Below are 6,319 nucleotides of genomic sequence, written 5' to 3'. Positions count from 1 at the left end.
AAGAATATGTGGAAAACACTGTTAAGGAGAAGGGACAGGATGATAGGACATCTGCTAAGACATGTGGGAATGACTTCCATGGTACTAGAGGGAGCTGTAGAGGGCAAAAACTGTAGAGGAAGACAGAGATTGGAATACATCAAGCAAATAATTGAGGACGTAGGTTGCAAGTGCTACTCTGAGATGAAGAGGTTAGCACAGAAAAGGAATTCGTGGCGGGCTGTATCAAACCAGTCAGTAGACTGATGACAAAAAAAAAAAAACAGATAACAATACACACTATTACTTTCAGGGCTTATTAAACTGAATGGTCTTTATAACATTACTATTAATATTCACTGTAGAATCATTAACTGGACATAGGTTCAGTATTATTGTTCAAATATTTTTCTAGTTGACATAAAATTATAAATGTAGTTCACTACAAAATTATGAACTGGTCACAGATAAAATTTCTCTCAACTAAACACTATTCTATTTAGAATGAAAGTTAAATGGAATTCACTAACAGGTTACTTCTCACTGTCTTTTGAATAAAGAAATTATTGTTTTCAAAAATTTACAAGAAACTGACTCACCTTCTAAAATCTACTACAGGCAGCACTGTGATCATTAACTAAGGAAAACTTTATAAGCCTCAGTTTCAAGAATTTTAATTTTTAAAAGAAACAGCAAATTGTCGTTATTACCTCAATCTTCTACTTTCAAGTCGTTGATTAAATAGGTGACTTTGAAACTAAAAAAAAAAAAGTTTAATTGAACTGTTACCATCACTGGGAGGCTTTCACAAGACTACATTTACTACCTTCCACAGTTTCACTAAATCCACAGTAAATCTGAATACTCTCTTCTTACCAAAGATCAAAAAACATTATTTGATTAAATATTTGGCTTTGAGGCTTTCATTTTTTTCCACAATCTAGGACCCTCGGTAATCATACTTCAAATGGAGAGGAACCTGAGAGGCGTTGTGACAGGGAAAAAATTAAGGTAGATACATGAATTCAGTTATAAGTTACCTTATATTTGTGCACACTAAAATATCCAATGAGCTGATCCTTCACTGTACATTATTATAGTATTCCGTTACAGTGATTGCGCAATGTGGTGGTGACTGCATGTTCGTAGGTGGATTTGCAGGTAGAATTGCTGGACTCTGTCATTTCTTGGTGGCGATGACAGACATAAATTCCAGAATAGTTCCAGCTCTTTTTCCATCCATCCGAGGAATTGGTGAGCGGCAGGAGAAGCCTCTTTCGGAACCAGCACAATATACAAATTTTACATGGCAGTGCACAGTTTGGTAGCTCGTCCCCGACTGACTCTTGTTCCATCTTTTCTACCTAGGCCAACCACAATTTGCACGCGCTACTTAGTTCCGTTCCCGAGGGGAACCACACTATCTTTTACATACAAATTAACTAAGAACCCTTAGTGAGGGTCAGCAGTTTACATAACAGCAACCAAACTCATTAAATAATACATAACAGTTGCACATATTGACATTTCTACAAAAAATTATTCACACAGAAATTACAATTATATACAGTAAGTTTTATTCCCTCCAAATGGCACAAAGAATTTAAATAACAGATATACTACATTGCATAGAATCAAACCACGACATCAAAGTTTTCACAAAGAAAGGAGTACAAAATTATGTGTAATCTATTCAATCAAACACATATACAGAAGCTCAACAATGTAACATTAAATAAAACAAAAAGGAAATACAAATCAGTAGAGTATTAGAGATATGGTGTTACACGCCGACCTGGCTTCTCCTCAGTCCCCAACCGAACTGGCCATTCACACGACCTGGAAAAACAACGACGTCGCCCCAAAGGTAGGGCAACAGTTTCTATATATCGATAAACGCCGCTGCTGCCACTAGCAGACAGGCAACGCTTGCGAAACCGAGTGGCGCCAGTCAACACGAGAAGAAGACAAGCAACCGCAACCATGCCAAGTAAACTGTGCCGTTTAGCTTCCAATAGAGGGCGGAAATCTACCAACAGCACGAACGCAAGCCGCAGCACAGCTCAGGATGATTTATTCAAGGGCAAGTGTTTCAAAAACTGAGCAAGTCAATAACGTGTTGATCGACTTCTGGCCCTTGTGGAAGCTGTTATTCGCTTGGCATTGATTGACAGAGTTGCTGGACGAAAATTTCCAGCTGGTTGGAGGACCCTGTCAACAATTCCCCAAATGTGCTAAACTGGGAAGAGACCTGCCCATGGAAGGGTTTGGCAAGCGAGAAGACAAGCAGTAGAAACTCTCGCCGTGTGCGAAAGAGCATTGTCTTGCTAAAATGTATGACCAGAATGAGTTGCCTTGGGCCACAAAACGGGACGTAGAATATCTCACATACTGCTGTGCTGTAAGAGTGCAGCGGATGACACGCAAAACGGTCCTGCTGTGAAGTGAAGTGGCATGCCAGACCATCACTCCTGGTTGGACCGTATGGCTAGCGACAGTCAGGTTCCACCACTGTTCGTGGCGAGTCCAGACGCGTCTTCACTGGTCGTAGGGGCACAATTCGCAACGGGACTCGTCACAAATCTACTCCAGTCAATGAGATTCCAGGCCCAATGTGCCCAAGAGCCCTGCAACTCGGCTTGTTGGTGTACAGAGGTCAATGGTAGGCGGCGTAAAGGGCTATGTATGCTCAGCTCCCTTTCTGTGAGCCGCCTATTGTCTTTGTGGCCACTGAAGCACCAGTTGCTCGGCGGATCGACAATAATGACGAATCTGGGAGTCTGACTGTGACTCTATTGCTCGATCCTCGCGTTCAGTTGTCCCTCTAAGTCGCCCGCATCCTTCTTAACGCTGTGTTCGGCCATGGCTCACTCATTCCTGCCAACATCGTCGAATGGTGGCACCGCTCGTATTCAAATCGGAGCGATTCACCCACTACTCCAACCTGCTTCTTTGAGCCCAACCACGCGGCTTTTCTTAAATGCTGACAGGTACCAGGTTACTGGTATGAAATGAGCGTTAAGATGTGTCGATAGGGAACATTTGTTGTGAACGAGCCTTAATTATTCTTTTTTTGTTTGGTTGGTATGACATCTGTCAAAGATATTTAGTATACATCAAGTCATGGAACAAACAACATCATACGTTTTCATCGTGTTAACAATATCGAATTTTGTACCAGAAAGTAATGATTTGCGGAAAGCATTAATATTTTGTTTTCATTTGAGAAAAAGTGCTGCAGAATCGCATCGAATGCTTGTCGAGGCATATGGTGATCGTGCTCTACCAGAAGCAACATTCAAAAGATGGTTTCAACGGTTCAGAATTAATGATTTTGATGTAAGAAATGAAGAACGTGGAAGACCACCAAAAAAGTTCGAAGACGCCGAATTGCAAAGCAATATTGGATGAAGATAATACTTTGAGTCAGAAGCAAATGTCAGCAATGCTAAATGTTGCACAACGAACAATTTCTGCTGTTTGAAAGCTATGGGAAAGATCTAAAAGTGTGGAAAATGGGTGCCACATGAATTGAATGAAAGACAGATGGAAAACCGATAAACCATGTGTCAAATTTTGCTTCAAAGACATGAAAGAAAATCAATTTTGCATCGAATTGTTACTGGCGATGAAAAATGCATTTATTTAAGGAATCCTAAACGGGAAAAATCATGGGTTAATCAGGGACAACCATAGACATCGACTGCAAAACCAGATCGATTCGGCAAGAAGACAATGCTCTGTGTTTGATGGGATCAGAAAGTGTGGTGTATCATGAGCTTCTAAAACCCGGTGAAACTGTGAATACTACACGCTACAGGCAACAAATGATCAATTTGAACTATGCATTGATCGGAAAAAACCAGAATGGGCCTGACGACATAGCAAAAAAAATTTTGTACACGACAATGCACCTGCACACAAAGCAAAACTGGTTCAGGATACAATCAAAACATTTGGCTGGGAGCTGCTACCCCACCAGACTTGGTCCCTTCCGGCTACCATTTGTTTTCATCAATGGGGCACGCGTTGGTTGAGGAACACTTCGATTCATACGAAGAAGTCGAAAATTGAGTGTGTGATTGGTTTGCTTCAAAAGACGAACATTTATATTGGCGTGCTGTCCATAAATTGCCAGAAAGATTGTCAAAATGTGTAGAAAGCAATGGTCACTACTTTGAATAATATGTTTTTATTTTTCAATTAAAAATTAGTGTTTCATTTTCACAAAAATACGCTCATTTCATACCGCTACACCTGGTATACCCTTAGTTCAAGCACTTGCCTATGAGGAGTGGTTACTGTCACACTGAGTAAAAGGAGTGAAACTCGCAAAGACTTTGTCCTGATGTCGACATATGCCCTGCTTACCATCCTTGGCAGTTGCGTGGGGCCATTGTGCTGCAGCATCACATTCATCCATAAACCTCCAGACTTTTTTTCATTTTCCGTCAATACGTGTATGAATATCAGTTTGTGGACCAGTCCTTCGTAGTTCGGCTTTTCTTTTTTTTTTTTTTACCTCTAAGTGTAATAGATTTAGGGCGAATTTCTTTGATTTTTTTGTTCACAGTTCAAAATATGACTTGCTTGCTTCTGTAGGACGTTCAATAGTGTATCAATGAAGGTAAATTTTTTGTCGAATGTGTTGAAGAGAAATACAATAGGTTTAGAAGATCTTGAAAAAGAAAGACCTGCAAGTCCTTCCGGCGAATTAATAAATATCTTTGACTCCACTATTTGGATGGTGCTTTGAGACAAAACGACGTTCGGTGCATGAAAAAATACGGCTTCAGGATACGTGACTTTAGTGAATCCTTGAGCGCCATTCAGATATCCCACCACAGTCGTCGCACAGTGAAACGCTTGCGCAGCCATTTCATCCGAATTCCGATAACAAGCGATGGATTCGTCCTGCAACAGCCTGAGCATGTGTGTCGGTGTTTATACCACAGAGCCAGAATAACTTTTCCTTTATCTCCCCTTCATACACATAACTCAGGACAATAGAAAACTGTACTTTATTTGCCACATCTGAGTTTTTGTCAACCATGGTGGCGACAATAGTAACATCCACAATTTCCTGCTTTATACGGTCGCACCTACGGCTGATATTAGATCATTTCCAATTCAATTAAAAATTTCTTTAAAGACAATAGAGTTTCTTGTGAGATCCGCCAAATGTTGATCATACTCTACTATTTACTTCAATTGTTGTTCTTGTGGTCTTCAGTCCTGAGACTGGTTTGATGTAGCTCTCCATGCTACTCTATCCTGTGTAACCTTTTTCATCTCCCAGAACCTACTGCAGCCTACATCCTTCTGAATCTGCTTAGTGTATTCATCTCTTGGTCTCCCTCTATGATTTTTACCCTCCACGCAGACCTCCAGTACTAAATTGGTGATCCCTTGATGCCTACCAACAGATCCCTTCTTCTAGTCAAGTTGTCCTACAAACTCCCCTTCTCCTCAATTCTATTCAGTACCTCCTCATTAGTTATATGATGTACCGATCTAATCTTCAGCATTCTTCTGTAGCACCACCTTTAAAAAGCTTCTATTCTCTTTTTGTCCAAACTAGTTATCGTCCATGTTTCACTTCCATACATTGCTACACTCCATACAAATACTTTCAGAAACGACTTCCTGGCACTTAAATCTATACTCGATGTTAACAAATTTCTCTTCTTCAGAAACGCTTTTCTTGCCATTGTCAGTCTACATTTTATATATATATATATATATATATATATATATATATATATATATATATATATATATATGACGGTAGTATCTGTGCCCGAAAGACTCGTACGGGTACATTAATCTGCCACGAGTAATGAGTATGATGGCCAAACATCAATTAGGCGCACTACGAATGTAGTGGTGTGGACATGTTGGGAATGTGGATCTCACGGGGAGCGTGCAAGGGATAAGTCCCTGCAGACGCGCTATCCTCTGTGCCCACGGTGGCTCAGATGGATAGAGCGTCTGCCATGTAAGCAGGAGCTCCCGGGTTCGAGTCCCGGTCGGGGCACACATTTTCAACATGTCCCCAATGAAGTACATCAACGCCTGTTTGCAGCTAGGGTGTCCATTTAATTATCATTACATTCTATATCCTCTCTACTTCGACCATCATCAGTTATTTTGCTCCCCAAATAGGAAAATTCCTTTCCTACTGTAAGTGTCTCATTTCCTAATCTAATTCCCTCAGTATCACCCGACTTAATTCGACTACATTCCATTATTCTCGTTTTTCTTTTGTTGATGTTCATCTGATACCCTCCTTTCAAGACACTGTCCATTCCGTTCAACTGCTCTTCCAAGTCCTTTGCTG

At 40.6% G+C, this 6,319-nt stretch overlaps 1 non-coding gene across 1 annotated transcript; it reads left to right on the top strand.

The window, feature by feature from the left end:
* The first annotated feature begins 5,941 nt into the window (after nt 1-5,941).
* Trnat-ugu lies at nt 5,942-6,016 on the top strand. Its single transcript has one exon. It is a non-coding gene; the product is annotated as a tRNA-Thr (tRNA).
* Nucleotides 6,017-6,319: the final 303 nt, after the last annotated feature.

This window comes from Schistocerca piceifrons, chromosome 9, assembly GCF_021461385.2.
Source record: "Schistocerca piceifrons isolate TAMUIC-IGC-003096 chromosome 9, iqSchPice1.1, whole genome shotgun sequence".
Lineage (NCBI taxonomy): Eukaryota > Metazoa > Arthropoda > Insecta > Orthoptera > Acrididae > Schistocerca > Schistocerca piceifrons.
The sequence above is the reverse complement of the archived record's forward strand: the minus strand, read 5'-3'. Positions and strand labels throughout refer to the sequence as shown.